This window comes from Saccopteryx leptura, chromosome 3 (assembly GCF_036850995.1).
Source record: "Saccopteryx leptura isolate mSacLep1 chromosome 3, mSacLep1_pri_phased_curated, whole genome shotgun sequence".
Taxonomy (NCBI): Eukaryota; Metazoa; Chordata; class Mammalia; order Chiroptera; family Emballonuridae; genus Saccopteryx; species Saccopteryx leptura.
Genome location: NC_089505.1, coordinates 237,223,930 through 237,245,541, shown reverse-complemented (window position 1 = coordinate 237,245,541; position 21,612 = coordinate 237,223,930).

The following is a 21,612-nucleotide window of genomic DNA, read 5'->3' as shown; positions in this document are numbered from 1 at the left end:
GATAGTGGTTTTTAGCTTTTGGTTTTTAATATTTTATGATGAATAATGACAAGTTGCTTAGGTTTGTTGCATAAGTCAAAATTTCTTGTATTTAGATAATTATATTACATGTTCTTAAAATAAAGACTTACTTGTTTCTTAGTTACTTGCTGATATAACTAAAGGCTTTTTTACTTGTACATTTGTTCATATACAGTACTTAATATTTTCAACTACTTTCATTTTTTAAAATTTCTGGCTTCAAATGTTTCTTGAAACATGTGAGTTTTTGTGTTTTCAATAATAGTAATATTCTAGGTACCTTACAAAAAAAATTTTTTTTAAGTGAGAGAAGGGAAGATAGAGAGACAGACTCTGCATTTGTCCTGACCAGGATCCACCAGACAACCCCTGTCTGGGATCAATACTTGAGTCAACTGAGCTATCCTCAGCACCCAAGGCTGATGCTCGGAACAACTGAGCTATCCTCAGCACCCGGGACGATGCTCCAACTGATTGATCCACTGTCTATGGAAGGAGAAAAAGGTTAGAAGGGACACAGGGGAGAAGCAGATGGTGGCTTCTCATGTATGCCCTGACCAGGGATCGAACTTGAGATGTTCACAGGCCGGGCCAACACTCTAGCCACTGAGCCAACCAGTCAGGACCACAAATTTTTTTATTATGGAGTTACTGTTAGTTTTTAGTAAGTGTTAAAATATACAAGACTTATTTAAAGGTATGCAGAGTTTCCATTCCCCCCCAAATACAAAATTTAGTTACAATATTATAATTGCCACTTATTTGGATATGAATACCTTGTCACATATTAATGTCAATTCTATGTAGCAATTTTTGTGAAAGTGTAGCTGATGAAGCATCTCATCTTCTGTAATTTTGAATATGGCTTTAATAAGAAAATCATATAATGTGAAATTAAATTTTGAGAGAAGAGTTCTTACAACAAAACACAGATTTTCCCTCATTCCTTTAGTAATTTAGTATCTGATGCCATTAATAATTTTTTTTATTTTTTTAAACCACAAGGTATATAGAAACCTTTTCAGATTTTTCATCTGATTATTTTATTCAGATGTAATTTTATCAAAATATCTTACTTTACCTTAAGGTATTTGTTGTATAGGCAGTCACAGATGTACTTAGAAAATTTCATTTTAGTTTATTAAAAATTGCAAATCTGTATCACGTACCAAACTGAGTTAAAATAAACCTGTGGGTGGAGCACAGAGCACATTCCTAGCAGCTGCGGCTGATGCAATGCTATAAGAATACTCCAGCACCTGAAATCTTCCTTGGCACACCCAGGAAGGAAGCTCACCCACCATAAGGAAGTGATACAGTGCCAACCACGCAGCTTCCTGATCTTTCCAGCCATTGGCTTTGAGGAACACGCTGTAACACCCTATATGCTGAACCCATGTATATAAGCTAGCTTGCTTCCTGAATAAAGTGGATCTGCATCACTGAACCTGGTCCCTGGAGTTGGGTCTTTGCGTCTCTGTCGTCTCACCCCCAGCAGGGCTTGTCCAAAACTGGTGCCCAACACTGGGCAGGGACCTAACCAGCTTCCAAGGATGGGTGAGTGACTCTCTGCAATGGGAAACCTTCTCCCCCACTCTGGAGTCCCGCAGGCTCGAGCCCCGCACGCCCTATTGGAGAGTAGGCAAGTTGAAGTTTGTGAAGTACTTACTGGGAGATCCTCTCTGGTCTCAATCCCTGGATTGAGGACGCACCCCTCTGGGACCCGGATACTTGGGCCCGAGCTCTTTGATGAGTTTGTTCAGCCGAGGTGCATGAGGCACGGGCCTTCCCTCTTGGCCTCACTCTTGCTTTATTGGCAATATGTGCCTGCTTGACTGGTGCTTCTGCTGAGGACCCTCTGCCGATCTCCAAGGCTCTACAGGCTACTTCTCTTTCAGAGGAACCCCTACCTCCCTATTCGCCTCCCCCTGTAGAGGAAGAAAAGGGTTGGGCCACCGAGTTTGATGGACTTGCAGCCGAGTGCGCAGAAACGAAACTAGATACATTAGAAACCGTGCCATCAGCTTCGCCACCTGAAGAAGTAGAAGTCGCTACTTCTGCATTCCCTGCTGGGGCTCAGTGCCCCACCCCAGCCTCTCAGGTGCCATTTTCTACCCCAGCTTTAACTCCAACACATGTTCCTGCTGCAGACCCATGGGCCAGCCTATATGCCTCCATGTGTCTTTTTTCTTTCTGTCTGTCTGCCTTATCTATTTTTCTGTATCTCTTGCTCTCTTTCTCTCCCACCCCTCTCTCTGAAATGATGCTGGAAGGACCCAGCCATGACACAGTGGCAGGGATCACACCCTCTTCTAATGCAAGGGAGAGGTTATGCTTGTGTTTTTCAGCCAATTTGGATCCCAGGAACCCCCCAACATGCTTGGCAGGGTTTGTTGGGCACCCACTAAGTGGTTGTCTTCACCCATCCAAAGCCACAGTCCTGGCCTCCTCCACACCAACTATGCCTGAGGGGAAGAGGTCCTCAGTGCTCCAGAAGAAGACCTCACGGCTGGTGAGCATGCCCCATCACCTGGGAGCATGTGGAGGCTTTGGCGGGGCGGGCCCAAAAAATTGCCCCTGATGGGCCCCCAGGCCCTGGTGCTCTGTTCTTGCTTGTGTGTGCTGTAGTAACCACTGACTCCCAGACACAGGTGGCGGCAGCCCAGGGCTCGAGCCCGGCAGCGCGATCTGGTGTTTTCAGCTCATCTTTGGAGGATGAGGAGAATTGGGCCGGAGTTGCGATTTGCAGACTCCAGAAGGTAAACAGCGGCAGCTGCTGCAGGAGATGAACAGAAACCAGGCTTGCATCGCCGAGTGGCTGCTGGAATGGCAGGGATTGCCTAAGCCGCTGGTGGGTTCACTGACATTTTGGGACATAGGGGTGAATGCCATCATGCTCTCCAGAGCAGAGATGGAAATGCTGACTGCCATTGCCATGTGCTTCTCCTTGGGACAGTGTAAGACCTGCCAGTACTGCAGGCATGAGGGGGGTAGCTGAGGCCTCATATGCATGGACTGATTTCCTGGACTACAACCCGAGTGAGCACTGACTCCTTTGTTGGATGGATTTACGAATTTTGGACAATGTGAAATACCCTAATGGGGGTGGAGGAAGGCTTTGCTGGAGGTCCTTCCCCTGTCCTGGAAAGATATTCCCACGGCTAGAAAGAAGCCCAGGGACATTTTGTGCTTTTGGCAAAGTGCTCAGAGACTGGTGAAGTGTACCTTTGTAATTGTTGAAATGGTATGATTTGTCATGTTGTCGTAATTGGTGTAATGTGCCTTGCAACCATATGCAGTACGCAGCCCATGGCAAGCCATCTGTTCTGTGTTTGGATGCTGGGACCTTTGTGGGAAGAGGGTGTGCATGGACCTATGTTCATTTTTTACAGTCAAAATGGAACTGTGTTTAACGGCACCTAGAAGGTCTCTGTAACACAATGGGAGGGAAATGACATCCCGATCCCTAGGAGAAATCCCCTGTTTAAGACCCCCATTCTATTTCTGAAGTAGTCAAACATTATAGAAGCTTGTCTCATTGTTTAATCCAGCTAATCTATTAGCATATAGTATAATAGGTATTATAGTTGTTTTAGTTCTACTAGGGTTCCGTTGCATAATGTGTAGCATTCAGAAGCTACCACAACAGCAAGCTGTCATTCATCAAGTCCAATTGGCCTTAATTAAAAAAGAAGGGGGAGATGTGGGAGGAGTGTAGAGCACATTTCTAGCGCTGTGGCTGATGCAATGCTGTGAGAATACTCCAGCTACCAGAACCCTCCTGGGCACATCCAGGAAAGGAGCTCACCCACCATAAGGAAGTGACTCAGCACCAACCATGCAGCTCCCTGATCTTTTCAGCCATTGGCTTTGAGGAACATGCTGTAACACCCTATAGGCTGAACCTGTGTATATAAGCTAGCTTACTTCCTGAATAAAGTGGATCTGCGTCACTGAACCTGGTCCCCGGAGTTGGGTCTTTGTGTCTCCATTGTCCTCAGCCCCAGCAGGACTTGTCCACATAAACCTATATGTTTGTTCAAAAAATAATGTGCCAACCATGTCAATAAATGCCTTCATTTCAGTGTTTGATTTATATTTGGATGTTATATTACAGTCCTTCTATAATGATTTGAGGAAAAAATAATCTATGTTAAAACAGGAATAATAACCGGAAACTTTCTTAACCTGGCAAAAGAAATAGTCAGTGATTTAAGATAGGTCTTTCAGGGAGAGGAACTATTGGAAGCTGGATAAAAACCCTTCCATAATTCAGCTTGGGTAACTCTAGCAAAGGGAGGTTGTTACATTTACTTTTTAAAATTAAACTGTTGCTTATTATGTGTACTGTTTTCCAAGGTGATTGCTATATCACGTAATTGATCTGTATGAAATTAATGATGCAAATAATAAAGTTATTTATTGGTTTACAGTTTTATCTTTTCCAGAAAAAGTTGCCTTGAACCAAATTACTAAGTCATGTTGAGACAGGTCATCCTAATTAATAGTGCTAATAGTTATGGCATTTTAATAAAGGTGGTCACAGTTTTTAGGTCTAATAGGCTATGTTAATTAAGTAGGTCTATCAAAATTTAAGTCTTGAGTTTCTTAGATCTATCTTATTAATATGCATATATTTGTTCTTAAACAATACTATTGTAGTCATACAAAAGTATATTTCATTATAGGTGTTCATTTAATATTTTAATGGCATTTTATTAATGACTTTACTATTACATTGTGTGTGACAGTTAAAATGTTACATCATCTAGGGATATTTAAAGTATTTAAGTTTTTCTCTATTATAAAATAACTTCAAGGGATACTTAAGGAGAACTTTTTATAAGTATTTTCCTTTTTTGCTCTCATCATGTTGAAAATGACACTAAATCTAATATTGTAATTACTTCTCAGTTTTAATGAGGAATATAATGTATTTGTTTGACAATATTACTGGCATTTAACAATTAGGCACTGATTAAAATTCCACATCTTATATCAGGCAAGCAAAATGTTGTGACAGAACATCTATGTTACTTTAACTAGAAAGCAATCACATTAGACACAATATTAAAACCAACTATATTCTCATTCAAATTGCACTAATACTAAGAAAGCATATCAAAAGTAAAGCACAGCAAAACTCATTTCTGCACTGCAAAAGTTGTATATAAATTCTCCTAAGAAATACACAGCTAAGATGTTCATACATGTTTTCCTTTTTTCTTCAAGAATTCTAGAATGACCCTTTACTCAAAGAATATATCTCTGTAAGTGTTATAAGAATTCTATGGCATGTTATTTGAAATTTTGATACTTCAACTCAAATGTAAAGTAGTATATATTAACTTTGAGATAATATTATTTTAAATACTTCATACAGATTAATTGATCAAGTTATTCAGAATCTGGAAGGTTCTTGAGACAATGAATGAGGGAGCTGATTAAGTGTAGGTTCTGAGGGGTAAAACCAGTTAGGAAGGCAATGGGAATGCAGGGACAATAAATAAAAATAGTGGCAAAAAGAAATGATTTGTAATCTATAAGATACAGTTGGAGTGGAAGAAGAACTTAGAAAAAGTATTTCCATATTGAGCAATTCTGGCATCATTTGTGAGAGGAGTTAATTGAATAGCTTTATTTATCAAATGTCTTGTTTTTCATGCATAGCAGCTATTGTTTTCCATTGGCAAGTATGCAGAAGACCAGCTAGTGGGGTATTTGCCATTATTGAATAGCTTTAGGGATCAAGGCAAACTATCTACAATGGGAAAGGAAGGGACCGGGAAAAATAGACACAGGAGTAAACAAGAAATAAACTATTACTCTCAGCATTTACATACTGCTTCCGGTTCTTCAGAAATGATATGGCCTTCACTAAAAATTATTTTTAACTCTGAATAATTAATATTTATATTTGGAAATAACCATTCATAGCCTATATATTCCTCCCCCTTGTGAGGAGATTTTAGTACCAGAAACTCAGAGGCTAAGGTCAGTTGAGGCCCCAGCACAGAAGAAAATATTGGGCCCCTAACGTCCCAATGAAGGCCCCCCTTCATTTGAAAAAAAGTGTTTTGCAAGGGCCCTTCATAAGTTGAGGCTCAGGGTGCACTCCCTGTACACCCGCTGTTATATCCGTCTCTGCGAGAAGCTCATTAATACAATATGCTGCTTGGTGACCTCACACTTAAACATATTAAGTCGCTAACCAAGGCTCACAGCTGACTCTGAAATGTTAAATGAAAGCATTCTTATTTGCCTGTTTCAAGGCTTTCTTGGGTTAATAATGATCTCAAATTCTGCACCTGCACACTCTTCATAGACTTTCACATACATTCAAGGAATCCTTTCTTTAACTCTGTATACAATGTGAAAAGAAAAGAACACTAAGTTTTCCAGTTAAAAGAATCAATCATTTGTCTTAAAAATTTACTCCAAATTATAAGAAAAATGGAGAGTATCATAGTAAAAATATTAGAGTACAATGTTGCTTATAGGTTGCTGGTGGTCCCTTTAAAGGTTAACTGGATTGGGTATTTATATAGCATATAAAATGTCATTTCCTTAAATGTTTCTTTCCTTCAAAATTGGCATAAATTATTTTTATAAAAAGTACTCAGCTAGAGTATATAATCTCAAAGGTCATTCCAGGAGAGGACCATTTCTGAGCAGCTAACTGACTTGCTCCAAATAATATGGAGATTAAGGAACAGTGCTAAACTTTGCTGCCAGATGTTTTTATCTCTAAGTCCAGGGTCTATCTCAAAATATTAATATTTTTAAAATTTATTTATTTGTTTATTTTAGTGGTTTCAGTGAGAGAGGAATGGAGAGGGAGAGAGACAGCAACACTGAGCTGCTCCTGCATGTGCCCTGACCAGAATCGAACCGACAATCTCTGTGCTTCAGAACGATGCTCTAGCTATTCAGCCAGGGCAAAACGTTAATCTTTTTAATTTGTCGAATACCTTTCCTTTGAGATAATTTCTTTCTTGATTCTTTTCTTAAAACCAAAACACTGAATAACAAAATTTTTTTAGGCATGTTGAAACTAGTGTTTAAAGCCTTTTCTTTATTTTAATGGTTTCTTTCTGTGTTCTGTTAACAAGGCTAATAGAGAATCTTGGTTCCTAACGACAGATAGAAGCAGCTGAGAATACACAAGAGTAATTCAACATAGGATGGAAATAACAAATCTTAAACACAAGCTATTTTACTTAAAAAATGAAATAAAACATCAAAAATAGAGATTTTTATAAATCAGCTCATAAAAATGTCTTTTTCCTTTTCGGTGCTGAATTTTGGGCTGTTCCCCATGAACTATCATGTCTGAGCTAGTTTAATTAAGTCCAGCCACTAGAGACTAAGGAATTCTCTTAAACAAGTGAGAAGATACTTCATATATGATGAAGGGTTAAATAAAGATTTATAATCTGGAAACTCTTAGAACAAACAGAATAGATCTTGATAAATTACAATCTTCTAAAATTTTCTAAAAAACCTATTTGTAGTGGAGCCTCTTTGAAGGTATGATAGTTAACCCTGGGTAGATATCTCTGTGTATCTTAAACGCACAATGAAATGCCCATATAGCAGAGAGTGAGAGTCTGAAAGTGTTCCCTTTTCTGTTGCCGAATAGCAACGAGCATATCAATCTTGGTCATTCCTGTATCCATCCACAGCAACTTTCACAGAGCCTGACATTTATGAAGAAAATAATATATAATTCTTCATGGAAACCTCTTCCTTTCTTTTTTCATCTTATTTTAATTTTTATAAAAGACTGACTACTGTTTTAAATCCAAGAAGAAAAAAAAAATTTATAATTTACAATTTAATATTTTTAATATTTTTTCTGTTATCAGTCAAAGTTTTAGATTCCATTCTTCTTAACCATCTCTTTCTGAAATTAAGAGCCTTTTTTCATTTCTAAACTGTAATATACTTTAATATACTTTGTCTTTTAAAATACCATTTTTGGACATCTTCCCACGTGATTATGTCTTTTTTTTTATAATAATTTTATTTTTTTAATGGGGTGACATCAATAAATCAGGATACATATATTCAAAGATAACAAGTTCAGGTTATCTTGTCGTTCAGTTATGTTGCATACCCATCACCCAAAGTCAGATTGTCCTCTGTCACCTTCTATCTTGTTTTCTTTGTGCCCCTCCCCCTCCCCCTTTCCCTCTCCCATTCCCTCCCCCCCATAACCACCACACTCTTATCAATGTCTCTTAGTTTCACTTTTATGTCCCACCTACGTATGGAATAATGCAGTTCCTGGTTTTTTCTGATTTACTTATTTCGCTTCGTATCATGTTATCAAGATCCCACCATTTTGCTGTAAATGTTCTGAGTAGTATTCCATAGTGTATATGTGCCACATCTTCTTTATCCAGTCATCTATTGACAGGCTTTTTGGTTGTTTCTGTGTCCTGGCCACTGTGAACAATGCTGCAATGAACATGGGGCTGCATGTGTCTTTACGTATCAATGTTTCTGAGTTTTTGGGGTATATACCCAGGAGAGGGATTGCTGGGTCATAAGGTAGTTCTATTTTCAGTTTTTTGAGGAACCACCATACTTTCTTCCATAATGGTTGTACTACTTTACATTCCCACCAACAGTGTATGAGGGTTCCTTTTTCTCCACAGCCTCTCCAACATTTGCTATTACCTGTCTTGCTAATAATAGCTAATCGAACAGGTGTGAGGTGGTATCTCATTGCAGTTTTGATTTGCATTTCTCTAATAGCTAAAGAAGATGAGCATCTTTTCATATATCCGTTGGCCATTTGTATTTCTTCCTGGGAGAAGTGTCTGTTCATATCCTCTTTCCATTTTTTTATTGGATTGTTTGTTTGTTTGTTGTTGAGTTTTATGAGTTCTTTGTATATTTTGGATATTAGCCCCTTATCTGAGCTGTTGTTTGAAAATATCATTTCCCAAAAGGCTTTCTGTTTATTTTTATATCAGTTTCTCTTGCTGAGCAAAAACTTCTTAGTCTGATGTAGTCCCATTCATTAATTTTTGCCTTCACTTCTCTTGCCTGTGGAGTCAAATTCATAAAATGCTCTTTAAAACCCAGGTCCATGAGTTGAGTACCTATGTCTTCTTCTTTGTACTTAATTGTTTCAGGTCTTATGTTTAGTTCTTTGATCCATTTTGAGTTAATTTTAGTACAGGGGGACAAACTGTAGTCCAGTTTCATTCTTTTGCATGTGGCTTTCCAGTTTTCCTAGCACCATTTATTGAAGAGGATTTCTTTTCTCCATTGTGTGTTGTTGGCCCCTTTATCAAAAATTATTTGACTAGCCGTGGCCGGTTGGCTCAGCGGTAGAGCATCAGCCTAGCGTGCGGAGGACCCGGGTTCGATTCCCGGCCAGGGCACACAGAAGAAGCACCCATTTGCTTCTGCACCCCTCCGCCGCGCTTTCTTCTCTGTCTCTCTCTTCCCCTCCCGCAGCCAAGGCTCCATTGGAGCAAAGATGGCCCGGGAGCTAGGGATGGCTTTGTGGCCTCTGCCTCAGGCTCTAGAGTGGCTCTGGTCACAACATGGCGACGCCCAGGATGGGCAGAGCATCGCCCCCTGGTGGGCAGAGCATCGCCCCATGGTGGGTGTGCCGGGTGGATCCCGGTCGGGCGCATGCGGGAGTCTGTCTGACTGTCTCTCCCTGTTTCCAGCTTCAGAAAAAAATGAAAAAAAAAATTATTTGACTATATATATGTGGTTTTATTTCTGGGCTTTCTATTCTGTTCCATTGGTCTGAGTGTCTATTTTTCTGCCAATACCATGCTGTTTTGATTGTCGTGGCCCTATAATAAAGTTTGAAGTCAGGTATTGTAATGCCCCCAGCTTCATTCTTTTTCTTTAGGATTGCTTTGGCTATTCGGGGTTTTTTATAGTTCCATATAAATCTGATGATCTTTTGCTCTATTTCTTTAAAAAATGTCATTGGAAGTTTGATGGGAATTGCATTAAATTTGTATATTGCTTTGGGTAATATAGCCATCTTGATTATATTTATTCTTCCTAGCCAAGAACAAGGTATATTCTTCCATCTCATTATATCTTTTTTGATTTCCCTTAACAATGGTTTATAGTTTTCATTATATAAGTCCTTTACATTCTTTGTTATGTTTATTCCTAAGTATTTTATTTTTTTTGTTGCAATCGTGAAGAGGATTATTCTTTTGAGTTCGTTCTCAAATGTTTCATTGTTGGCATATAGAAAGGCTATTGACTTCTGTATGTTAATTTTGAATCCTGCGACCTTACTGTATTGGCTTATTGTTTCTAGTAGTCTTTTTGTGGATTCTTTGGGGTTTTCGATGTATAGGATCATATCATCTGCAAAAAGTGATACCTTTACTTCTTCTTTTCTGATATGGATGCCTTTTATTTCTTTGTCTTGTCTGATTGCCCTGGCTAGAACCTCTAGTACCACATTAAATAAGAGTGGAGAGAGTGGACAACCCTGTCTTGTTCCTGATTTAAGGGGGAAAGCCTTCAGTTTAGTGCCATTTAATATGATGTTAGCTGATGGTTTATCATATATGGCCTTTATCATGTTGAGATATTTTCCTTCTATACCCATTTTGTTGAGTCTTAAACATAAAATTGTGTTGTATTTTATCAAAAGCCTTTTCTGCGTCTATTGATAAGATCATGTGGTTTTTGTTCTTTGTTTTGTTGATATGGTGTATCACGTTAACCGTTTTACGTATGTTGAACCATCCTTGAGATTCTGGGATGAATCCCACTTCATCATGATGTATTATTTTTATAATATGTTGTTGTATTCGATTTGCTAGTATTTTTTTTTAGTATTTTAGCATCTGTATTCATTAGAGATATTGGCCTGTAGTTTTCTTTTTTTGTGCCATCCTTGCCTGGTTTTGGTATGAGGGTTATGTTGGCCTCATAAAATGTGTTTGGTAGTATTGCTTCTTCTTCAATATTTTGGAAGACTTTCAGTAGAATAGTAACCAAGTCGTCTTTGAATGTTTGATAAAATTCGCTGGTATAGCCGTCAGGGCCTGGACTTTTATTTTTGGGGAGGTTTTTAATGGTTTTTTCTATTTCTTCTCTACTAATAGGTCTATTTAGGCTTTCTGCTTCTTCTTTACTCAGTCTAGGAAGGTTGTATTGTTCTAGGAATTTATCCATTTCTTCTAGGTTGTTGAATTTAGTGGCATAAAGTTTTTCATAGTATTCTACAATAATTCTTTGTATATCTACGGTGTCCGTGGTGATTTCTCCTCTTTCATTTTGAATTTTGTTTATATGAGTTCTTTCTCTTTTTTCCTTGGTAAGTCTTGCCAAGGGTTTGTCAATTTTGTTGATCTTTTCAAAGAACCAGCTCCTTGTTCTATTAATTTTTTCTATAGTTTTTCTGTTCTCTAATTCATTTATTTCTGCTCTGATTTTTATTATCTCCTTTCTTCGGCTGGTTTTGGGTTTTCTTTGTTCTTCTTTTTCTAGTTCCTTAAGGTGGGAAGTTAAGTGGTTCACTTGGGCTCTCTCTTGTTTGTTCATCTATGCCTGAAGTGATACGAACTTCCCTCTTATCACTGCTTTTGCTGCATCCCATAGATTCTGATATGTCGTATTGTCATTTTCATTAGTCTGTATATATCTTTTGATCTCTGCACTTATTTCTTCTTTGATCCATTCATTTTTTAAAAGTATGTTGTTTAGTTTCCACATTTTTGTGGGATTTTTTTCCTCTTTTTTGCAGTTGAATTCTAGTTTCAAGGCTTTATGATCAGAAAATATGCTTGGTACAACTTCGATTTTTCTGAATTTGCTGATGTTGTTTTTGTGGCCCAACATATGGTCAATTCTTGAGAATGATCCATGTACACTGGAGAAAAATATATACTCAGTCACTTTGGGATGAAATGTCCTGTAGATGTCTGTCATATCCAGGTGCTCTAGTGTTTTGTTTAAGGCCACTATGTCTTTGTTGATTCTCTGTTTGGATGACCAATCTAGAGCCGTCAGCGGTGTATTGAGGTCTCCAAGTATGATTGTATTTTTGTCAGTTTTTGTTTTAAGATCAATAAGTAGCTGTCTTATATATATTTTGGTGCATATATATTAAGAATTGTTATGTCTTCTTGATTCAGTGTCCCCTTAGCCATTATGAAATGGCCATTTTTGTCTCTGAGTACTTTTGCTGTCTTGTAGTCAGCATTATCAGATATGAGTATTGGTACACCTGCTTTTTTTTGGATGTTATTTGCATGGAGTATTGTTTTCCAGCCTTTCACTTTGAATTTGTTTTTATCCTTGTTATTTAGATGAGTTTCCTGTAGGCAGCATACAGTTGGATTTTCTTTTTTAATCCATTCTGCTACTCTGTGCCTTTTTATTGGTGAGTTTAATCCATTTACATTTAGTGTAATTATTGACACTTGTGAGTTCCCTATTGCCATTTTATATCTTGCTTTCTGTTAGTTTTGTGTCTTGTTTGATCCTTCTCTTTTTTTTTTCTATCTTTTGTTTTTGTTTGGTTGTATTCCATACATCTTTCCTCTGTTGCTATCTTTTTTATCTCATGTGCTTCTGTGGTGGTTTTTTCAATGGTGGTTACCTTTGAGTAATGAAAAGGGTCCCTACCCTGTTCATTGTAGCCAACTATTTTGTGAGTACTTTTGCACTCCATCATCCTTTGCTACTGCTAATCTCCATCTTCTCCCCCCCTTTCTTTTTGTTGTTGTCACAGTTTAAATTTGGTTTTATTGTGTTCTTCTTGGAGCTTTTACTTGTGGCTCTGTTTTTTTTTGTTCTTTGTATCTGATTGGAGAACCCCCTTTAGTAATTCCTGAGTGGGGGTTTTCTGATGATAAATTCCCTCATCTTTTCTGTATCTGTGAATGTTTTTATTTCTCCTTCACATTTGAAGGATAGCTTTGATGGGTATAGTAGTCGTGGCTGAAAGTTCCTCTCTTTCAGGACTTTAAATATTGGGGTCCACTCTCTTCTAGTTTGTAGAGTTTCTGCTGAGAAATCTGATGATCATCTAATGGGCCTTCCTTTATATGTTGTATTCTTCTTTTCCCTGGTTGCCTTGAGAATTTTTTCTTTGCTGTTGGTTTGTGCCAATTTCATTATGATATGCCTTGGATTAGGTTTGTTGGGGTTAAGAAAACTCGGGGTTTTGTTTGCTTCTTGAACTTGAGGCTTTAGTTATTTCCACAGGCTTGGGAAGTTCTCATCTATTATTTGTTTGAGCATGTTCTCCATTCCATTTTCTCTCTCTTCTCCCTCTGATATACCTATTATTTTTATGTTATTCTTTTTGATGGAGTCAGATAATTCTTGTAGGGCTATCTCATTTGTTTAAATTTTTGAGTCTCTTTCTTCTTCTCTCTGTTGTGCCTCAATTTGCTTGTCTTCTATTTCAGTAATCCTCTCTTCTATCTGACCTGTTCTATTACCAAACTTGTTACTTCGTTTTTCAGCTCGTGAATTGAGTTTTTCATCTCTGTTTGATTTGTTTTTATAGTTTCAATTTCCTTGGACATATATTCTTTGTATTCATTGAGTTGTTTTCTGAGCTCCCTAAATTGCCTTTCTGTGTTTTCTTGTATATCTCGGAGGATTTTTAGAATTTCTATCTTGAATTCTCTGTCATTTAAATTTTTTCTCCATAGATTTTTTCCTCATCTAGCTGTGTTACCTCTCTTTCTTTTGTATCCATGATATTTGATTTTCTCTTCCTTAATGGCATCTGAGGATGGTTTTGTTGATAGTATTAATGAGATTTAATAAAGAATAAAAAGTTAAAAAAAATAAAAAAGATAACAAAAAAATAAAAAATCAAAAAGAGTTGTTTTTTTAAAAAAATTAATAATGAAATAAAGAAAAATAAAATAAAATAAAAATTTTTAAAAAAGGAAATTATTCCCCCCCTCCTTTTTTCCTCTCCTCTCCTCTCCCCTCTTTCTTGAGAAAATCTTGTGGTGAACTATGAATTATAACAAACAATGCCTGTAATGGAGGGCCTGAATTGGAGTAAAGTAATAAAGGGGCAAAAAAAAGAAGAAAAAAAAAAAAAGAAAAAAGAAGGCGGTATGGACCCACAAAAAGCAAATAAGGAAAAAATTTCTGTCCAGAATAAAATGATTTGCTTTTAGGTGTTCGTTGACTAAGAGTTATGATTAGAGGAATAAGAGGAAAGCAGAAAAATGGGGGGACAAATTAAAAAATTACTATTGTATTTAGTGGAACAAGAACTAGATAAAATGGAGAGCCAGGGATGAGAGCACTGCTAGTGAGTTAAAAAGGTGAAGTAAAAACCCCCCAAAATGCCACAAACATAAGTTTGAGTCCCAAATAAGATAATTTGTTTGTTATTGAGGTTTGAATGAGAGGAGATGTAAAGGAGAAAGGAAGAAACTAATATAGAGGGAGAAAAGAAAGAGTGAGAGAGAAAAAAAGAGGGAACCACTAAAAGATGAAAAAAGAAAAAAGAGGAGAGAGAGAGAGAGAGAGTTAAGTGTTTTGGAGTGCAACCCTCATAGAGAGAAAGGAAGAGGAGAGAAAAGATAATGGGAGATGTAACACTTATGGATAGTGTAGTTCAAGGAGAGGAGAGAGTAAGACAGGCAGAGAGTTAATCGGCCAAATTGGAGGAGGAAAAAATATATCAAGAATGAAGATAAGAGAAACAAACGAACAAATATAATAAAATGGGAGAGGTTATAAAGTCTGCGGATTATTCTTGATTTTGAGAGGTTATCTTCTTGCTTTTTCTTTTCTCTCCCTCTTTCTGGTCAGTGACTCTGTACCCCGGGTTCTGCCCCTTTGGCACGCTCAGGTAGAGGTTTGTAGTTGATAAGTCTCTATGGCGATGTCATGTATTGTGCTTTAGTCTTGTTGGCAGTCGAAGCTCATTAGCTTTTATAGGCTCCGACAGTGAGAGAGTCCGTGTTCCTGGAGCCTTTCTCTTAGTCTTTCCTTCCTCAATTAGTAGCCTGATAATCCAGCTATGGGGTTGCTGCTGCCTTTGCCTGGATAGTAAGAGGCTCAAAGAGCTGGTAACTCCCCACTCTATTTCCACTCAGCACAGGGCTCTGGGTAAGGCTCAGTCAGTCAGAGCTGCTAGCATAATCAGGCGGGGTTTCCGCCCACTCAAGGACCTCTGGCTCTGCCACTCTGTCCGGTAACACAGGCAGGTGCCCATCCAGGGCGCTTGGAGGAAACTGTCGCTGACTATCTGTGCGTGCAGACCAGGATATTCGGCCAGCAGTCTCACGCTCTGAGTGAAACCCCCAACCGCATGGAAAATTTCCTGCGTTGGAATTGGCTCTCGCTCCGTCCCCATGCGCGGCTTTTGCCAGGTGCTGGGGCGGCCCGAGATTCTGCTTTGGCCCACACAAAGGCCCCTGACTCTGCCCCTCTGTGCAATAACACGGGCGCGCACTGCCGAGGCACTCGGAGGAATCTCTCATTCACTATCTGCGCGTGCAGACCAGGATATGAGGCTGGCCGCGTTTCCCTCTGAGTGAATCCCCTAGCAGCACAGAAAAGTTCCACCGTTGGAATTAGTTCTCGCTCCCTCCCGTGCGCTGCTTTCCCAGGGTGCTGGAGCTGCCCAGAGATTCCGCTTTTGGCCCACACAAAGGCCTCTGACTCTGCCTTTCTGTGGGGTAACACGGGTACCCACTCCCGGGGCTTAGGAAGAAATCTCTCACCCACTATCTGCGCGCGCCGACCAGGAGATGGGGCAAAATGGCTGCCCCGCTTGTCTTTCTTTGTTTGGGTTTGGCGCGAGTATTGTATTGCTTGGGTTGCCACAGGATCAGTTTTCCCTCGGCTTGGATCTCCGTGCCACAGCCTGGTTCGGCCGTTTGTGCCGCGGCCTGGATCTATTCACCCCCTTTGCCCGCCTCAGTTTCTATATTCACGGATCCCAGAGAAAGCTGCCCTGTTTAGGTTAGTGAGGAAGGCGGAGCATTTCTTACTCCATATTTCCCTATTTCCTTTGGGGTTTGGTTATATATTTAGCCAATTTTTCGCTTGAACATACCTTCGAGTGTATTGCAAAACATCTGGAGGCTCCAAGGATAGGTTTTTCTGTTTCTGGTTGAAGATCTTGTTGAGTTTTGGGGGAGATTTATCGGTATCGCTTCCTACCCTGCCATTACTCTGACGTCATCTCTGATTATGTCTTTTTTGATAGCTTCTGTCTGTTTCACTGCACATTTGAAAAACTCAATTTTCCTGCACAGAATCAGACCACATACACGAGAAATCATTTATTCAAAAATTTATTAGATAGTTCTGTTTTAATTTTCACAATTTTATTCCATTGAGATTTTTAAGTAAAACAGCCACAATGGCACTAGTCTCCCCAGTATCCTGGTCACTCAGGATTTGATAGGCCTTTTGGAAAGTTGCTGTCTATTAAGCACTAAGATCTTAGAAAAGTCAATTGGTGCCAGATTTTAAACTGCATCAAAGACATCAGTTTTCTTTAAGTTGTAATAATGTATATAATAGTTCCTTCTTACTTTGAATCATAGTTTGACTTATAATCTTTCTTAGTAAGTGCTGTGCTAAACTTAAGGTTTTGTTTTTATCTGAAGAGTATTAACCCTTGACTTTAATCGAACATCCTAAATCAGATACTTAGATCAGTGTGAAGAGTGGAACTTGTCCATTGTCTATCTCTTTCCTGTGTTCATCTCTTTCTGTTGAGTTTAACTGTATTCTCTGTCCTGTAAAATTGTCCAGGTGTTTTTGCACTGGTCAGTCTTCCTGCCATCCTTGACCAGTGCAAACTCTTAGCCTCTAGATGATACGAGGAGCAACTCTCTGTCCTTCCCTCAGCACCTTTACCTGTGCCTTCTGGCCCGTGTTCTGACCCCTCTCCTCTAAGTAATTCAAGTATGTTCTGTTCTCAAGTTCCAATTCAATGTAAGCTTTATTTTTTATTTTATTTTATTTTATAAGGATATTATGATTATTTTAGCAAACAAATAATCCCCAAGTTATTGTAACTTAATTAAATAAAAGACTAATTTTTTATTTCCTTAAAGCCATCTACACACTGTTAACTTTCCAAAGCCATAGTCTTCCACATGGCTATTCAGTGATTCCACACTGTTTGATTCCTTGACATAATATTTTAACACAAACCTTCCTCCACTTTCCTCATAGAAAAAAAAGAAGAAGCTAGAAAATTGGAGAGATGGTTAAATGCTTAAATCCTAACATAATCCACATGACCATTACTCACAATTTATTGACCAGAATTAGTTGTATAAACTCCACTCTAATTCTACACCCATGTGTCTGGAAGCTAAGGAGATAGGATATCAATAAGCATAATTTTACCATAAAATATAATAATAGACAATATCTAAATGATTAGTGATATCAAAAAACATTTAAACAATCATATACAATACATGTACTTTTGAAGTCCTTATAAAATTAATATTTAAAAAATCATATATGACTAATTTTTAAAATCAAAATAAGTAGCTAAAAGAATAGAATAGATCCCATTACTAATTACAGTGCATATAACATTGCAATTAATCACAAATATGAAAATATTAAAGCTAAACCACAGATACTTATTAATAGAGTCTTATAACAGTGAACATATTGTCTATGATAATAATAACACTGGGGAACAAAATTTTGTTGCAATCACAAAAACACTTGTTCTTACCTAATTCACATGTGCTGATCTCAAATCTACATTAGTTTTTCTCTATAAGCTACAGGTTTTTTTTGCAATTCAAGATTTTAGGTTTTCATTTTATTGTAAAATTTTCAACATTTAGTTTAACATAATGAAGTAGAATGTCTTCTTGGCCATCATCTTGGTGAAAATAAAATAATTTATATAATGCAGTAAATACACTAATACACTAAAAGAATGATTACATCAGTTTGTCTACAATTTCAAAATAGAACATATTAAAACACTTATTTTAGGCCCTGGCCGGTTGGCTCAGCAGTAGAGCTTCGGCCTGGCATGCAGGAGTCCCGGGTTTGATTCCCGGCCAGGGCACACAGGAGAAGCACCCATCTGCTTCTCCACCCCTGCCCCTCTCCTTCTTCTCTGTCTCTCTCTTCTCCTCCCTCAGCCGAGGCTCCATTGGAGCAAAGATGGCCCGGGTGCTGGAGATGGCTCTGTGGCCTCTGCCTCAGGCGCTAGAATGGCTCTGGATGCAACAGAGCGACGCCCCAGAGGGGCAGGACATCGCCCCCTGGTGGGCATGCTGGGTGGATCCCGGTTGGGCGCATGCGGGAGTCTGTCTGACTGCCTCCCTGTTTCCAGCTTCGGAAAAATGAAAAAAAAAATTTAAAACACTTATTTAAATTCTATTCAGGCAAAAATTTGCATTTGTAGCTCTTGTGTTTGTGTATTTGTTGAAGATAATCTTGTTTGATGCTCCAGAAGAAGTTTGCTCATCACTAACAGATTCAAGATTTTTGGGAAACTTATCAAGGTGACTGTTCAGGAAGTGAATCTTAACGCTCATGTTATATTCAATATCGCGGAAAGCCAACAGCATCCTTGGAACCAGAAGTTAGTACTTTTCTGCTTTTTTGTTGCCAAGGAAGTTTTTTGTAACTGCTTTCTCCTCCTTATTCATCTTCCTGGTAAATTCTTTGTCACGTATGAGGGTTTGAATCTGAGGTCCATCAAATACACCTGCTTTTATCTTCTCAAAAGACAGGCAGAAAAAGCAAAAATAATATGTTGAAAGCATTCACTTTCTCTATTCAAAACCTGAATAAACTGCTTCATTAAGCCAAGTTTGATGTGAAGTGGGGAAAAAATGATCCTGTCTCAATTAACTAAAGGTTCATTCACAATATTTTTTACCCCCACTTTTAGAGCTTCACGTATTGGCCACTCTTTCTGTGTCCAGTGTTTCTCCCGAGCTTGGCTGTCCCACAAACACAGAAATCAAGGATACTTTGTGAAACCTCTATGTTGTCCTAGCAGGAAATTTACCATTTTAAGATCCACACAAATGATCCAGTTATGGTCCTCATACTTCAGAAAGTCGGGGACAATTTTTATGTCATTAAATTCTTCTCACAGATGAGTTGAAGAACCAATTGGAACTGCTGCATAAACATTACTGATGTGTAGGAGAACACATTTTAGACTTTGTTTAGAGCTGTCAAGAAATAGCTGCCATTCTATTGGACTGTAAGTGGTAACACCTAGGTGACTGAGAAGACTACTGATATCATAACAGTAAACAAAGTGTTTGTCTTCAGAAAAAAAAAGTCCACAAAAATTTGTTTACGCTTCCTGAAACGAGATACTTTAGCTGACCGGTTAAGTACATTCTTTTCTTGAAGCTTGGAGGCTAATAACTCAGCTGCTTTCTTTGATAGGCCCAAATCTCTTACTAAATTATTCATTTCAGGTTGGCTAAACTGCTGAGGGGTTAACGACTTCTTGGCATCCAAAGAAGATCCTTCAGATTCTACAACCATTTCCTCATGCATCTTATCAAAATACACTTGATCACCATGTTCACTTTCTTTGTTCTTAGAAGAAATAAAACCATTGAAAACTGGAACTGGGAGTGTCTCAGAGTGTGGGATAGGTCGTATTGCTGAAGGAATATTAGGATATATAATCATATGCCGTTTTTTATTGCCAATGTCCTTTGTATGGATCAGACAGAAATAATAGTCACTGCTGTGGTCCTTAGGTTCACGCCAAACCATGGGAATAACAAAAGGCATTCCTTTGCATTTTCCTTTTGTCCAGTCATGAAGCATTTTCTCACCATTATGACACACAATATGAGAAGCCCAATTCTTATCTTGATCACCAAGGGGAACTTGAAAATAGGCAATATATGCATGTGTCACAAATGATGAAATATTGTGCCTTTGATGTTGAAGTGTGTAACAGCCACATAGATAACAGAAGGTGTCAGGACTATTCTTACAGTTATGCCTACTCAAAGAAGCCATGATTCAATCTTAAAACAAAAGAAGAGGGTGTTTTATCAGATAATAATTTTTTTACCTTTAAAAACAACTAAAATTATATAAATGTGATGTTTGTTAAAACATTAATTGCCTTGTGTTATGTTCAATCCAAGAGTCGTTGCCCTTTAACTCCAATTTAAAAACCAATGCATGCCATTAATTGTAACAAAGAGAAATTAAAATTGCATAGAAATCAGAGCATGCACCAAAAAAATGGATTTCAGATTTAGAATCAGTGATGCCGAAATATATAGAAACAGTTCTAAAACCTCATGCAACAGAAAATGAAAAAAATTTATTCCCCAGTGTAATAGTTATTATAATATCTGATTTTATATAGATTTTATGATTTTCACAGCATCATACATTTGTTACTTATTTCTACTAACAATCTCCTTATGAAATAATTATCATTATTATTAATACTATTTTATAAAAGATTAAACTGAGACACAGAGAGGTAACATGCCAATGGTCAAAGAGATAATAAATGGAGGAGAAGAGTCAGATTTTGTATTGCCAGGTAAATAATAATAATACTATCAAAACTTATGTGGTATACTTTCAGGAATGCTTAGAAGGAATAATACAGCTATTTAAAACAAGATAATAGACAGTATACTAAAATATACCTGTACGTGGAAGAAGAAATCACTAAAGATATATGAACTAATTAAAAAAGAAAGGGGAAAAATACAACTGGCAAACAAAGTTTAGCATTAATTCTATAAATAAATAACTTTATTTTCAATCTAATCCAAAAAATTTAAAAAAACACAAAACTCCCACAAAATTATAATTAAGGATGAGAAATCCATAAAAGAAATGCAAAGAAAAGTTGAGAATCACATTTTGAAGAATACAGAATTGCAATAGAAGCCTCAAAGACATTAATGATTTATTTTTATAAACTGCTTTGATTGAACACCAAGATATTGTGAATGTAAATATGCCAATTAACTTTGCAAAAACTAAAATTTCAATAAAGTACTATCTTCTTAATAAATCCCAGTAACAAGTGATTGTGTTTTATCAGCCCACTGAGAAACTATTCAAATTCAAATTTATTAAAATAAATCAGAAGAAAGATTTGCACTAAACCAAAACATAAAATGAGTAAAATACCGGCAAATCTCATAAAGGAATATGATTTCTTATACGTATATGGCAAAGTAGGTATCCTTGGAATGACTTTGGAATGGATAAGATGTAAGATACATTATTTGTAGAATTCCTATGGAATGACTTTGTTATGGATAAGATGTAAGATACATTATTTGTAGAATTATTGTACCCAGAGGTGGCAGAAGAAGTCTCAAAGACTCTGGGTGGGGGCAGTGGGACAGGAAAGCATATTTTTTATATTCTTGGTGTGTGTAGCCTAGGCTGTGGGGCAGATAGAATACAATGGATTAGCCAGAGGACAAAGAGCCTTTGAAGCTTTAGTAGTATGCAGACTTGGGTCTGCAACAAAGAACAGCTGAATCTGCAGCCTACAGAGTAGGCCTACGCTCTCTTTGTACAAGTTTTTCAGTCATAGTTCTCTGTGGTCCCTGGAATAAGAAAATTATCTTTTACTTCCATTGTAGA